Below are 15,781 nucleotides of genomic sequence, written 5' to 3'. Positions count from 1 at the left end.
TTTTCCCTATGATTTTGGCCTGACTGATAAAAATAAGTTACTCGGATATTGCTGTCTCTTCAAGTCCTGATTGGGGTGAAGCCCCTCTTTTTACAGCTAAGAAAGAGTACCTGGCAGGCCTGCTGTTCAGCTGAGAACAATGCAAACAGGAAGGGAATGCGGAGGGGCCGGAGGAAGTTTCCCCAGCTGCACGGGGACACTCCTGATCCCGGGCTAAGTTTCGAGGCTGTGGTTCCGACCAAGGGACACACAGGTGGTGGTGGTGTTCTCTTGGCACAACAGGGGAATGAGGACAGAAGGAAAAAAGCATCTTTGACCTAATTTTAAAATATTCTTTTTTCTTCCCAGAGAACAGCTGAAGCCCTGAAACCCGGCCAAGCCGGAGCCAGAGACCTGAAGTCAGGAACCAGTGCGCCTACAAAACCCGGCTCCGGATCTTCCTCTGATTCAGTCTGATTCGTGACCCTCGGCCTCTGGCAGGTTCCAGGGAGTGGGTAATGCAGACTCCAGAGCCCTTGTCTATTTATAAGTGAATGGAGGAGTTGGAAGCTTCTGCTCTCGAATGGGTGCAAGCACACTCTGTCCCCCATCCTGGGCAGGAGGTCTCCCAGGCTGGAGGACCCTCACCACGGGCTGAGCACCTGGCAGCGTCCGAAGCCACCCTGTGCAAGTTGATGACAGAAGGACCCTTTTTCTCTCCTGTAACCTAGATTGACATCTGAGATGCCCCCCAGCTTGCTGACGCCCCTGCTCCCCTCCACTAAGGGAAAACTCACTTTGCATCGCTGGTCAGTGTTCTGAGGGAGAGAGCTGAAGTCCACTGCAGGCCTGGTGGGAAGGAGCCTGGCCAGGAGGTTTCACAGACCTGTGTCACCTCCAGAGAAGGAGGCGAGAATGGTAATCTCAACCCATGGAAGTCCTGTCAACCCCACAGCCCACAGCTATGTCAATTCTTGCAGGTCACCATTTAACACTTTTAATTAAATTGAGAAATTTAAAAGATTATATTTTTAAAGAGGAAGGGGAAAGACTATTTATTCAGTGCTATTTATTTCTCAGGAGCTGCATGAGGTCCCTTGACTCAGAAGCCTATGGACGCGTTCATGCCACCCTCGTAATGGCAGGCCAAAAAGCATGGCACCGGCCCGGCCCTCCCCGCCCCTCCCCGCGCTGGCCTCTCCAGCTCTTCTTCCTTTGCCTCAGCTCTCCCTCCATCCCTTCCCTCCATTAAAGTTCTCTTATAATTGGTTCAAGTAAATAAGCTTCCTGAATGGGTTCACTGCATCCCCTCAGAATCCCAGGGCCAGGAAGGCCTCCAACTTCCTGTTGTGAGAATTAGGTCATTAAATCAATGGGGTCGCCTGCTGGGGCGAGGGCTCAGTTCCCCCAGAGGCAGCAGGCTGGCCGCCTCCTGGCCTCCAGAGCCTGCAGGTCCTTACCGCCCAGCTCTGGGGATGACTATCCTTGGGATCCGGCTCGAAGCGTGGCCTCCTGGGTGAAAATTCTTCCTATAGACCCTTAAGAAAATAAGTTTTAGGGGGCACCTGGGTGGCTCAGTCGGTGAAGCATCTGCCTTCATATCAGGTCATGATCCCGGGGTCTTGGGATCGAGCCCTGCATGGGGCTCCCTGCTCAGCGGGGAGCCTATTTCCCCCTCCCCTCCCTCTGTGTGCTTGCTCTCTCTTTCGCTCTCTCTCTCAAATAAATAAAATTTAAAAATCTTAAAAAAAAAAAAAAAGAAGAAGCTACAGCATTACTGCCTCCTCTCTCCTGTAAGCTTTCAACATATAGGTGTACGTTAATTTGCATAAAACATAGGCATGTTTGTTTACCTCAAAACCATACGCATACCATTGCTACAAATTGCAAGGATCCATTCTACCCACACGTGCCATTAGCCACACTGTTTGTTTGGATAACTGCTTCTGCTCTCTATGACACAAGCATAGTGTCCTCACCCTCCAGCTACCTCTGAACAAAAAAATAATCCGAGGAAGGAGGAAACCTCCCCCTAAGAGGCTGTGAAGACTCAGTTTCCTCCCTCTCTAAATGTTTAACAAGCTGATAATCAAAAACAAAAATGTTTCAAACAAAGACAACTCCAGAATCCATATGCATTTATTCCATTAGCTCGAGGTGGGTGGGGGAAGGGGGGTAACATGAAGACGAGAACTCCCCAATGGGGGCCACAAAGCTCCAGCCTGAGGACAAATGTGGTGGCGGCTGGAGAGGTGAGGGACGGTCTGGGAAAACACAGCACCTAACACAGCAGGAATCCAGCCACGGTCACCTAGAGGGTCTGCTCAGGGCCAGGGCCACCAGAGAAGCTCAGAACAGTGGACCGAAATGGACTGGAGGCTGCTGGGGCCCGGGCAGGGGCTGAGAAAGAAACTGTCCCCATTCCCAATGGGTGTAGGCATAAACACCCAGACCAGGCACACCCAGATAATCCAGTTCAGCAGCCAAATCCCCATCATCCGCTTGTAACGACATCCCTCATTCCCAAAGCCACGAAACCATTAGTCACCAAGCCACGGACAGGGAGCAGAAGCTCCCAGCAAAACTGACTTGTTACCACTCCCCTGGCAAAAAGGCTCCTGGTTTTACAGGCCAGCTACCCACCCAAGACCATCACATTTCTTTTTTTTTCTTTTTTTAAAGATTTTATTTATTTATTTGACAGAGAGAGACATAGAGAGAGAGGGAACACAAGCAGGGGGAGTGGGAGAGGGAGAAGCAGGCTTCCCGTGGAGCAGGGAGCCCTACGCGGGGCTCGATCCCAGGAACCTGGGATCATGACCTGAGCCGAAGGCAGACACTTAACGACTGAGCCACCCAGGCGCCCCAAGACCATCACATTTCATAAAATGAGACGCAGGAGTCTTTTACCATATCCACATAATGCAGGTGGAGCCTGACCTCTTGCAAAAACTCTCAGTTGAGAAGAAAAAGCTTCTATCAAGGTTCGCAGAGAGAGAGGTTAATGACACTACATACTAGTTTGAGGGTATTCTCACGGACTGCGGCTTTTGGTCTCAGAGAACTAAACTTCCTTGCAAATTTACTTGGAGCACATAATGCAATGTAGGAACAAAACAAGAATACCAGCACCAACGCGCACCGGTTCTTACCTGCTTCTAGAAAAGCCACGTAAGTCTGCCAGAAAGATACGAGGTCATAAAAATTTCCAACTCCAAAAAAAGAATAACCCACCCAAAAAAGAGGTTCCTAAGAGAAAGGGAAATAGACCACTGTGCACGCTGGAAGAGAAGGGGAAAGAAGCCAGAAATCCAGGACGGTAACCCAGGAGCGCCAGGCAAAGCCAGGAGAACCAGACCAAAATAGATCCCAGATGGAACAAAGTTGGGTTTTTTTTTCTCCTCACCTTTTTATTGTGACAAATGTCAAAGCCATGGAAAAGCTGAAAGATTGGTACAGGGAACATCCCAATACCTGCCCCTAGAGTCACCGCTCGCTAACATTTTGCCACATTCGTCTCAGTCATGTCGCTCCATGTTGTGGGCACACCAGGGTGTGTACCCTGCTTTTCTTCCTGAGCCATTTGAAAGTAAGCTGTAGACATCACGATACTTTGCTAAATGTCTCACTGCTATCTCCTAAGGCCATCCTCCCACATATAACCAGGACACTATTTGCGCCCCCAAGGAATTTCATATTGACCCAGTAGTGTTCTGTGATGTACACCCATGTCCCAGTTTCCAAGCCGCCCTGTGTGGCCGTCACTGGTTTTCTTTAATTTTTTTTAAGATTTTATTTATTTATTTTTAAATAAAGATTTTATTTATTTATTTGCCAGAGAGAGAGACAGAGAGAGAGGGAACACAAGCAGGGGCAGAGGGAGAAGGAGAAGCAGGCTTCCCGCTCCGGCCATCACTGGTTTTCAATCCAGGATCCAATGGAGGATCTCAAGTGCATTCAATCCCCATGCTCTTTCACCTCCCTTAGCCTGGAATGGTTCACCAGCTTTTCTCTGTCTATCACGACATGAACATTTTTTAGAGTCCAGGAACGTAGTGTTTAGGACATCCCACAATCTAGATTTGCCTAAGAATCCCTAGAATTAAGAATAAGACTAACTGTTTGGCAAGAAGCTCTCACAGCTGTTGCCAACACCCCACTGGTGGCACCCAATCCTGGTTCGCCCCATCTCTGGTGATGCCGGGTTTGATCCCTTGGTTGTGGAACAAAGTTTTAAATATCTAAAATAGAGGGGCGCCTGGGTGGCTCAGTCGTTGAGCGTCTGCCTTCGGCTCAGGTCATGATCCCAGGGTCCTGGGATTGAGCCCCGTATCGGGCTCCCTGCTCTGCAGGAAGCCTGCTTCTCCCTCTCCCACTCCCCCTGCTAGTGTTCCCTCTCTCGCTGTGTCTCTCTCTGTCAAATAAATAAATAAAATCTTATAAAAAAATAATAATAAATAAATAAATAATAAATATCTAAAATAGAGAGTAGGTATATTGCATGAAAATGCAGGAAAACAGTGGGACAAGAAAATAGTATGAAGTGAAACCTAAACATTATAAAAGATCTTAAAATCTGATCATATAAAATCAAAACTCTATGCATGGAAATAAATATATAATCAAAAGAATAATGACAAATTGTTGAGCTATGTGTAATGTATATCACAGCCATAGGACAAACTTTTTTTTTTTTTTAGATTTTATTTATTTATTTGACAGAGAGAGAGCACACAAGCAGGGGAGTGGGAGAGGGAGAAGCAGGCTCCCCACTGAGCAGGGAGCCCGATGCAGGGCTCGATCCCAGGATCCCAGGATCATGACCTGAGCCGAAGGCAATTGCTGAACAACTGAGCCACCCAGGCGCCCCAGGACAAACTTCCTTAATATATAAAGAACACCTGTTGATCAATAAGAAAAGACTGCCAGCTCAAGAAAGAAATGAGCTAACAGTGTAACACATTGCTCATAAATGGCTCTTGAAGCTATGAACTGAAAAATTCCTCTATTTCTTCATAAGGAAAATGCAAATTAAAATGATAATGAAATACCATTTCTAACCTATCAGATTATCAACAATTAAACAGTTTGACAGCTGGGCGCCTGGGTGGCTCAGTAGTTTAAGCATCTGCCTTTGGCTCAGGTCATGATCCCGGAGTCCTGGGATCGAGCCCCTCTTCGGGCTCCCTGCGAGAGCCTGCTTCTCTCTCTCCCTGCTGCTCCCCCTGCCTGTACTCTCTCTCTCTGTCAAATAAATAAATAAAATCTTAAAAAAAAAAAAAAAGTTTGACAACTTCTGCCAAGGGATGGGGGAAATAGGTATTCGTGTACAGTTTTAATGGGCATATACAGTTTTAATGGGCATATAAAATGTTACCATCTCCATGAGAATGAGTTGACAATACTGCAAATCTAAATTTTTTTTTTAAATATTTTTTATTTATTTATTTGACAGAGAGAGACACAGCAAGAGAGGGAACACAAGCAGGGGGAGTGGGAGAAGGAGAAGCAGGCCTCCCGCCAAGCAAGGAGCCCAATGCGGGGCTCGATCCCAGGACCCCGGGACCATGACGCGAGCCGAAGGCAGACGCTTAACGACTGAGCCACCCAGGCGCCCCGACAATACTGCAAATCTAAACAGATGCACCCTTTGCTCTAGCAACTCAGCTAGAATTTATCCTATAGATACCCTTAAGTGCACAAAAATGTGTATATAAGAATATTCCTTGTTAATAGTAATAAAAGACAGAAAACTTAAAAGCTCACCAACAGGGGACTGGTTTTAAGAAATTAAAATACAACCAATCAGGGCGCCTGGGTGGCTCAGTTGGTTAAGTGTCTGCCTTTGATTCAGGTCATGATCCCAGAGTCCTGGGATTGAGCCCCGCATCGGGCTCCCTGCTCAGTGGGGAGCCTGCTTCTCCCTCTCCTGCCCCCCCCCACCGCTTGTGCTCTCTGTCAAATAAATAAAATAAAAAATCTTTAAAAAAATAAAATAAAATACAACCAATCAAAAGAATGCCATGGAACCATTAAAATGAGTAAGACAGTTCTAAATGACCTTAGATATAACTTAACTTCTCCATGCCTCAGTTTACTCATCTGCAAACTGCAGACAATAACAGTACTTAGTTCACAGGACTTTTGTGAGTAAATGAGTAATATAAGTAAAGCACTTTTAACAATACCCAGCACACATGGGGCATCTGATCTCAGGGTCACGAGTTCAAGCCCCACACAGGGCGTGGAGTCTATTTAAAAAAAGAAAAGAAAAGAAAGCAATACCCAGCACACAAGAAGTGCTCGAGAGGTATTAGCTGAATGATGACAATGATGACGGTGTTGGTACAGAATGAGTTCCAGTACTTATTGTGAGGTGAAAAAAACAAGATGCAGAACACTGTGTATGACAGGTGTGCAAACAAACAGGGCACGTCAGGCATGCGTGTGATCACGCTTGTGCACGAAGCATGCGCACACATGTGGAATGTCTCTGGTTAAGACACAGGACACTGGCTGACAGCGGTCTCTTTTGGGGCTGGGAAGCCAGGAAGGAAGACTATATGGCCTTTTGAATTCTATACTATGTCTCGATGACCCAGGCCAAAAGAAATGAATGCTATTTTTTAAAGGAAGGGGAAGGGGGTCAGAAGACAAGAATAAGAGAGAGCTCTTCCTCTGGGTGGTCCCGCCGGCCCAGGAAGTGCTTAGTGGGGGGCATTCAAGCTCCTCTGTCGTGGCTCTCAGGCCTAACAAACCTCTTCTCTCCCTACGAGACAGAACGTGGGCAGCCAACAGCTGCGACAAAAATGAGGTGACGGGGCACACAGCCTCTCGGGCAGAGCGGCCGCTTCACCCTGGGGGGTGCAGAAGGACTCTGTACTTGTCCTGGCCGACTCCGCTCTCCCGTGAGCTCCAGAAGGCTGCTCTGTGCAGGAAAGCAGAGCCAGGGCCCTGGAGAGACACCCCCAGAGCCGACCTGCGGGCTTGTAGGCCCCACCACGTCCTCCTAAAAATCACCGGCACCCCATCTTCCTCCAACTCCAGCGATCGGCTGGAGGAACGCCGTGTGCCTTGAGAGGCCCCTGGGCAGCGGCAACAGCGGGGACAGACACGGGTGGGGGGCGAGGGGGAGGGGGAGACGACACAGTCTCTGTCTCAGTTGGGAAGCTGAGCACACGGTCTGAGGTCATGGCTTACCCGAGCTGACCTTGGCAGTTGCCCTACCACCTTTTGCTCCCACCTTTGTAAATACGATTGGATCATTCCGGGGCTCAGAACTACCACTTTTACCTGCTTAAAACCCCCAAATCATCTTGGTAGTTTTCACATCTTCAAGGCTATAAATCAGCCTTCTTCCACCCACCCCCCCATCCCCACAGGAGAAACAAAATCACAAAGAGAAAATCATTCAAATGTTCTCTACCTGAAGAGAATAGAAGAAACCTGGAAGGTCCGAAACACGTTTCAGTTCATATTCCTGCAGCAGAAGAACATTCTGTGAGAGGCGAGGGTCAGGAGGGGTCTGTGGGAAGCCAGGGCTGCCTGGAGCAGGGGGCTGTGAGCCTTGGTCTGGGTAGGGGGGCTGTCAAGGCGAACCCATGTCCTTGGAAACCGGGCCTCTGGTTTGCCTGGTGATTTAGCAGGAAGAACAAGGGTGGGGCCCACATCAGGAAAGGTGTTTGAACCCACAGGGATCCTGACTCCCACAGGAAGCCTCGCTTGCAGAATCCAGGACTGCGGGATGATGAGGCAGTAACTTCATCTATCTTGGAGCTGTTATTCAGCTCAGGGGCACGGACCACAGGATTCCAGCAGCAGGAAACATGTGGGTGGGATACTCAGGAGATACTCGGGCCTGAAAAAAACCTTAATTGGAGCTGGTCTCCAAAAGCCTCCCACCCAGCTCTCCATGTGGGAGAGGACATGGAAGTGGGTCACATTCTCCCGGCTGAACCAGCGTCACTGTGGGCTCCAGCCACACTTAAAGAAGTCCGGGGGGGGGGCGCCTGGGTGGCTCAGTCGTTCAGCATCTGCCTTCAGCTCGGGTCATGATCCCAGGGTCCTGGGATCGAGCCCAGCATCGGGCTCCCTGCTCATCGGGAAGCCTGCTTCTCTCTCTCCCACTTACCCTGCTTGTATTCTCTCTCTGGCTGTCTCTCTGTCAAATAGATAAATAAAATCTTTAAAAAAAAAAAAAGTCCAGGGACACTGAGTGACCTGGTCTTCTTGCCAGGCCGGCCATTTCCTCCTGATCCGGCAGCAAATGGTGATGAGCCCCCAGGCGGAAGGGGCAGCTGATTAGCCCCAGGAAGGCAGTGACATGTTAGGAGCCGGGTGAAAGTAACATCACCCAGGAGTATGCTGTCCTGGGTCTTCCTCTCACTCTGAATATGGGCAGATGCCTCTGCCAGCCCTTTGCCCTCTCCACCCCAACCCTGCTGGAGGGACAGAGGAAGAACGCTGTGTGCTTTCCCATGACCTGCTGGGCCTCCCTGACCTCACTCTTTGAAGGGATCCTGAGGCCTGATGCTGGGAAGACTTGGGGAAGAAATAACCCTCCCACCCCACTGTGTATAAATTGACCCCACACAGGTGTTTACAGGCACCAGTTCCCTCGGGAACCCCGTGGGCCTGCCGGAGAGCACCAAGCACTAGCGCCATAGCCCACCCGCTGCCATATACCTGCTTTCCAGAGTTGGCAGAGGGAGACCTGACAGGCAGGAGAGACAAGGCATAAAGAAAGGCACCAGATTGGTGGCATAAATTAAAAAAAAAAAAAAAAATTGGGGAAGAGCCTATGATCATTGCTTCCTGACTTGAACTCAAGTAACAAAGGGTTGAGGCTTTCAGTAGAAATGAGTTCTTACTGCCCACACCAAGTGCAGCTTTTGTTAAGCATGACATAGAAGGGCTCTAATCTATTAACTCTCCCCTTGTTCTTCTGGGAAGCCAAACACAGTCCTCCACCTTAAGGCCCACCTAGGGCAGGTACCCAGGGGAGCCAACGTGTACACCTGGAAATTATATCCTCACTCTTCCCTGAGAGTTCAAAACATTCACCAACACATTCTTTCTTTATTCACATGACTCCATCTAGATAATAAGCCTCTTGGCCCTAGACTATAAGCTTTGCATGGGGAAGAACTATTTTTACTCTGCTCATCACAATATTCCCAGTGCCTACCATGGAGCCCAGATCGTAATAAAAGTTCTGTAAATATTTATTAATTGAATCAGTGAATCATTAGAAGGAAGGAGAGTAGGAAGAAGGACAAATGGAAGAAGGCCATCACTTCTTGGTATCTCTGTGTTTTTGGCTTATCTTATAAAGACATCATAGCCAGGATTAGAAACCAAGCCCTTTATCCCCCTTCTCTGCCTTGCCATCAGTAGTCCTCAATCATGTTATGAGGCATGCAGACCTGCTTACAGAAGCTTATACACTACGACACAACCAGGAAAAACGGAGAAACAGTCATGACCCTCAATCCTTACGAAACTTCGGAAGGAGGAAAACAATGCTTTGGTCCAGTTGTGTCCACCACGCAAGGACACCTCTCCCTCTGGGGACTGTTGTCTTTCCCTTTTAACAAGGCTTCATGGAGGATCAGGGCATAATGGGTCTTTAATAACCGAGTTATAACAGCAATTGGTGCTCAGCGCCCTTTCATAAAAGAAGTTCAAAAGCACTTTGGCTCAAACATCACAATGCCCCTGGGAGCTCTGAAGGTACAAGTATCATTATCCCCATTTACAGTTGGGGAAAGTAAGGTAAAGGGAGGTTAATTAGCTTGCCCAAGGTCAGATGAGACAGGGAAAGGGTATAGGATTCAAACCCTTCGCAGCAGGCAGTCAGCTAACTCGCTACCCGAACAGTGTCACCCACGCCGGGCTTGAGAGACTTTTCTCTTCTCTACCGTTTCTGCTGAGAAGCAGTATCTGACATGGGGCTCTGAGCTCGTGACCAGGAGACACACTGCCTGGGTTTGAATCCTGACTCTGTTCCTGACTAGCTTGATCTCTAACAAATTACTTAACCTTTGCGGGCCTCAGCGTCTGAACATGTAAAATGGAACTAATGGTGCGATCTCCAAAACCAGGGTGAGGATTAAATGAGATAATGTACGTAAAATGCCATTTTCATTCATTTTCTCAATGAGCACACATCACTCTCATTGAAAAAAAAATTACTTGAAAAAAGGGCTGTACCCACCCTGGGCTTAGTTTTTACAAGGCTGCAGATGACATACGACTAACAGGCATTTTGGATTCTGCCAATGAAATGTCCCAGGAGCCTGAAAGTGACTTGCAACACCAAGTTTAGATCCCCGCTGACGTGTGTTGGCCCCTCAAGGTTAGCAGAGCAAGTGGCATCGTGAACACCAACTGACAAGGGGGATGCCTGAATGAGAAGCCAGCCAACAGCACCCCGTCTAACGAGGCCAACTCTGGATTCCTGGCCAACCGAACCCCTGGGTTCTAAATGCCATTTCTCCGAGTGCTCTGCTGAGCTTCCCAGCTGCACTCAGCCCAGACCAAAGACAGCCAACGCCTTCTAGGTAGCACCGTGTTCCTGCTTAAACAGGTGTTCATGGGTGACAGGTGTGGCCAGACCCTCTATAGAGGGCCAGGTGATACTGAGCAGGGGCCTGGAAGAGAAGTGGTGGTGGGCTGGGGGGAGACAGCTACCCAGTCAATCTCAACAAAGATGCTGTGACATACATGTGTGTGGACATCCCTGATGCACACATGGAGACCAACAGCAAAACTCCGTTATTTCAGTGTCACTGCCAAGATAAGAAGCTTTAACTCAGGGCACCTGGGTGGCTCAGTTGGTTAGGCATCTGCCTTTGGCTCAGGTCACAACCTTGGGGTCCTGGGATCAAGCCCTGTATCGGGCTCCCTGCTCATCGGAGAGCCTGCTTCTCCCTCTCCCTCTGCCTGCCGCTCCCCCTGCTTGTGCTCTCTCTCTAAATAAATAAATAAATAAAACCTTTAAAAAAATAAAAAGGTGGGAGAGGTATTTAATTAAAAAAAAAAAGAAGCTTTAACTCCTACAGAGAAGAGCAGAGAACATACGACACGCCACGGTATAAGGCAAGATGCTATGAGCTGGCAATGCTCATTCATTCAACTCAAGAAACTGATTATCCTCACTCTTGGCGGTGGGGGGGGGAGGTGTGGGTGTGGGGAAGAAGGCTCAAAGGAATCTGCAGGACATACACATACGCGTGCACGCGCGCACACACACACACAGACACACACACACACAGAAATGAGAGAAATGAGGAACCTGATGGGAATAAAGTCAACACTGCTAGCCTGCTGGCCTCCAAAAGCCTTCCCAGGACAAGGAGAACCCACTCACTGCTCTTGCTAGCATCCTGCTCTTTCTCCTAGCATGAACCCTCAAGGAAGAGTTCTCATGCAGTGACTTCCCACTGTTCAGAATTGATGAGTAAGATCCAAATTCCTCACCATGGCCACAGATCCAGCCTCTGTCAACTCCTCGGTCACCACACTCCAGCCCCACTGGACTTATGGCTCCTGCTATCCTCTGTGCCCATCAGCCGGGTCCCCGTTCAAAGTCACCTCCTGAGAGCGAGCTAGAGTCCTGATCCCAACCCCTATCCCAGTCATCTCCATCTTAGTGACCTGTTTTATTCTCCCCATATCTCTTTTCACCATCCTGTATTATTTTGTTTACCTATTTACTATTTGTCTCTCCCACCAGAATATAATCTACATTAGACCACGGATCCTGGTGATCTTGTTCTTGGCTATATCCCCAGCACCTACCACAGGGCCTGGCATAAAGTAGATGTTCAGGGCGCCTGGGTGGCTCAGTTGGTTAGGCGACTGCCTTCAGCTCAGGTCATGGTCCTGGAGTTCCGGGATCGAGTCCCGCATCGGGCTCCCTGCTCAGCGGGGAGTCTGCCTCTCCCTCTGACCCTCTTCCTGCTCGTGCTCTCTGTCTCTCATTCTCTCTTTCTCAAATAAATAAAAAATCTTTAAAAAATAAAAAAATAAAGATGTTCAATACGTCATTCAATTTAACAAATATTTACTGAGTGCCTACAAAGTTTAGACACTGGACTACAACAGTAGACCAAAAAAAAAGACAAAATCTCTGCCCTCAAAGAGCTTCTGGTGGCAAATAAGAAACAGATAAATAACAGTGAAATGATAACTACTACTTCAACCAACCACATACTAAGTGTTTGGTGCTGTTCTAAGCATCTGACAGGTATGACCTAATTTAATCCTCCCAACAACTCCCTGAAGGATTAGTATTTTACAGATGGGGAAACTGAGGCACAGGGAGGTTAAGTTACTTGCTGAAGGTCACATAGCTTATAATGGCAGAAACCAAGATCCAAACCCAGATAGTCATGGCACAAAGTCCATGCTCTGATTAAGAGCTACACTTCAGGGCGCCTGGGTGGCTCAGTTGGTTAAGCGACTGCCTTCGGCTCAGGTCATGATCCTGGAGTCCCTGGATCGAGTCCCACATCGGGCTCCCTGCTTGGCGGGGAGTCTGCTTCACCCTCTGACCCTCCCCCCTCTCATGTGCTCTCTCTCTCTCATTCTCTCCCTCTCAAATAAATAAATAAAATCTTAAAAAAAAAAAAAAAAGAGCTACACTTCAGCTTTGCTGAGTGTTGAATAAGGACTCGGCCAGCGGCCCCCACAGCTGTTCTCTATAGGCAGGGCTGGAGAGAGAGCAGATCCATCGAGGAGGGGCTGCCCTGTTCTGTGAGCTCAGTGAGGTGGAGACGGCTGGCTTTACCACCGTACTGCACCCTGGATGAGAAGGGATCTGCAGGGAAGTGTGGTCTGATGACAAGACAAGGACGGGGCCAGGATTCCTGGCTTCTAGTTCTAGGTGCTGAGACACCCAGACAAGTCAACTAATATTTGATGAGTTTACTTTTTGTGCAGGACACTGATCTTGACGTTGGGAGCGACACAAAGATGAATCCACCAGAGATCCTAGCCTCAGAAAGCTGAGAGTCATGCAGGTACATTTGGAGCTAAAACAGAAGTCGAAATTGGCAGGTGCCACTAAAAAATGTACAAACTGCTATGGGATTTCAGGAGTCACATAGCCTCTAGGGGCCACAGGTCCCCAGCCAGAAAAGAGGGGGCTGGCCTACACAACCCCCAAGGTCCTCTGCCTCTCACATGTTCTGACAGCACAGTTTGTGAGCAGCACAGAGATCAAGTTTTATTCTGGTTAATAGTTCAAGTACATGGCCACTGACTGGTCGTCTCATCTACCATGAGAACAGTCCCAATTTCTTTGAGCAACATCTTACAGCATCGGCAGGGCAATAAAAATACTCTCATTTCAATAATGCAGCCAGATATGGGAACGAAGCCCAGTGTGTTCTGCGCTCCTCCACCTCTAACTGGTTTTTAAACCCACAAACCCTCTTCCATCAAGGAGGGGATGACCCTTCCGTGAGCACATTGTTATAACGTGGAGCCCACTCCCTATTCACCTTGTTCTTGTCTATATCCCTAGAGTCTAGCACAGTACGTGGCTCACAATATGGGGCTGAGCAAGGTTAGCTGAACTAAACCTGAGTATGATCTAGAAATTATCTGCTAGACGTATAAATCTGAGTCAGTGTTTCCTGAAGTTTTGCTTTTCACTTCACTTTTACTACCCCCAGCCTGGTCCCCCAGGCCACCACCGTCTCTTGCCCAGAAGGTGCACTCGTCTATCTCCCAACTGGTATCCCTGCCTCTACCTTTGTGCCTTACAATCCAGTCCCTATACAACAGCCAGAACAGATCTTTGAAAGCTTAGATCTTATCACCTCTCTGCTTAAAATCCTCTAACAGCTTCTAACTGCACTTGGAATAAGATCCAAACTGGTTCTTCATAGCACTTAACGCCACTAAAATTATTTTGTCTGCTTATTTGTTTACTCCCTCCTCTTTAGAGTGTCCGCTTCGGGCGGGCAGGGGCTGGGTCTGTTTTCACCACTGGAGCCCCAGGGTTCAGCATGGTGCACGTCACATAGCACTCACCACTGATGGGTAAGTCTCCACCTTATAGAGGCAACTTGTATTTACAAGGCCCACTAACTCCACCAGAAAACCATGAATGACGCACTGACCTTTAACAGCCAGCACCTTTTTTATGATTCAAAGTCCTGCTTTAAATCAGAGGAAACTGGTATCTTTGGACACTTTAATGGCCCAAAAGATGAATACCACTTAGGGTCTAAAGCCAGGAACAAGAGCCCAGTAGTTGCAGCAGGGAGCGAAGATCCAAAGCACTTGGGAACAAAACCTGAGGACAAACTCTGACTTGCCTCCAGGTCCCATACTGACATACCCCGTGCCTCAATTTACCCAAAACCAGAAACAAGAACCCAGTGGTTGCAGCAGGGAGCTAAGATCCAAGGCACTTGGGAAGAAAATCTCAGGACAAACTCTGACTTGCCTCCAGGTCCAATACTGACACAGCCCATGCCTCAATTTACCCAGCAGCCGGCCAGGCACACTTCCCTACGTTCTTTGAGTGACAGGAGACAAAATAATTAACAGCTACAGCATACTTAGATTCTCAGATAGGAGGTGCTGCAAGCCACACATCTCATTATTCATAAAACTCTTGATTTGCTGCCCAGGCAAGCCTCCCCCGCCTTCCCAGGGGCTAACCTGACCGCAGGTACTGCTCAGACAAGTTCAGCACACAAGAGAGAGGGAGGCATGGGGGCCTAACACAGGTTGGGTGTCCAGACCAATCTATGTGCCTCGGTTACCAGGCTCAAGAATAAGGAAGGTGGTTGGGTGGGGGTGGCGAAAAGGAGGTGACAAGTGCAGTTTGGGGCTCCCAGTGGTTCATTTTGCAGGCTCACATATGCACACCCGCCACACAGGTGAAACATGTGCCCGCAATGTGCACCTTCCAGGAACACTCACCGGGAGAAGTGGAATGGGGAAGCGACAGTTCAGGCACACGAGAGAGAGGAAGGGCGGCCCAGCGGCCAGACCTTGGCAGCATTTACTTTGGGGAAATATGCAGGGGCTCTATACGGAGGGTCGGGATGCTGAGCGTGGGGAGCAAGTGAGGGGACGGTCAGGAGGGCACGGGACCTGGAGTGCTGACAGACGGTGACAACCGCGCCGACGCGGTGGGGTGAACCACGGAGTGGGTGGCTCGGACACCTGTGGAGGCGCCCCCGGGGCGAAGGTGAGGACGGCTGGAGGGTGGTCTGCGGCGGGGTCGGGGGCGGCGAGCGGCGGGAGGCGGCGGCGACCAGCCGGGGCGAGGAGGCCGGGCCCAGACCAGGGCGCCGCGCCGGGGGCCAGCACGTGGGTCCGAGAGGGGTCAGGGGCGCCCTCCGCGGCCCCTCCCCGGGAGACAAAGGGCCGGCGGCTCCCCCGAGCCCCGGCGCGGCGCTGTGGGCGCGGGGCCGGCCTCGGCGCTTACCTGGGCCGCCCGACCCGGCCGGGCCGGCGGGGGCTGCGGGTCCGCGCACGGCGCGCGGCGGCCTGTTCCGGGGCGCGCTCAGCCCGAGCAGCCGCGGCGGCGGCAGCAGCAGCAGAAGCGGCGGCGGCGGCGGCGGCGGTGGCGGCGGCGGCGGCAGCAGCAGCAGCAGCAGCAGCGGGAGCGGCCGCCAGAGCCTCCGCCTCCCGCTCCGTGAGTCACCGCGGCGGGGAGGGAGGGAGGCGCCAGGCCGCCGGGGGAGGGACCGGCGGAGGGGGCGGCACCTGGCTCCGCGCGGGCGGCGGAGGCGCGGCCACCGCAAGGCCCCGGGGTTTGGGGGGAGGGATTTGG

The 15,781-nt window shown here is 50.1% G+C and overlaps 1 protein-coding gene across 2 annotated transcripts in view; it reads right to left on the bottom strand.

Moving 5' to 3' along the window:
* Positions 1 to 15,490, bottom strand: part of CTNNBIP1 (catenin beta interacting protein 1) — a 49,470-nt gene extending 33,980 nt beyond the window's left edge. The window contains exons 1-2 of one of the 2 annotated variants that reach the window (XM_032393997.1): positions 15,434 to 15,454; positions 7,406 to 7,459 (exon numbers count right to left, since the gene is read on the bottom strand). The gene's annotated coding sequence lies outside the window, so the exon portion shown is untranslated. Of the gene's footprint in view, positions 1 to 7,405; positions 7,460 to 15,433 lie in introns of both variants that reach the window. The other variant, XM_032393989.1, reaches the window with a different exon arrangement.
* Between the last annotated feature and the right edge of the window lie 291 nt (positions 15,491 to 15,781).

The sequence above is a fragment of the Phoca vitulina genome, unplaced genomic scaffold, assembly GCF_004348235.1.
Source record: "Phoca vitulina isolate PV1807 unplaced genomic scaffold, GSC_HSeal_1.0 scaffold2, whole genome shotgun sequence".
Lineage (NCBI taxonomy): Eukaryota > Metazoa > Chordata > Mammalia > Carnivora > Phocidae > Phoca > Phoca vitulina.
This window is presented reverse-complemented; position numbering and strand designations above follow the sequence as displayed.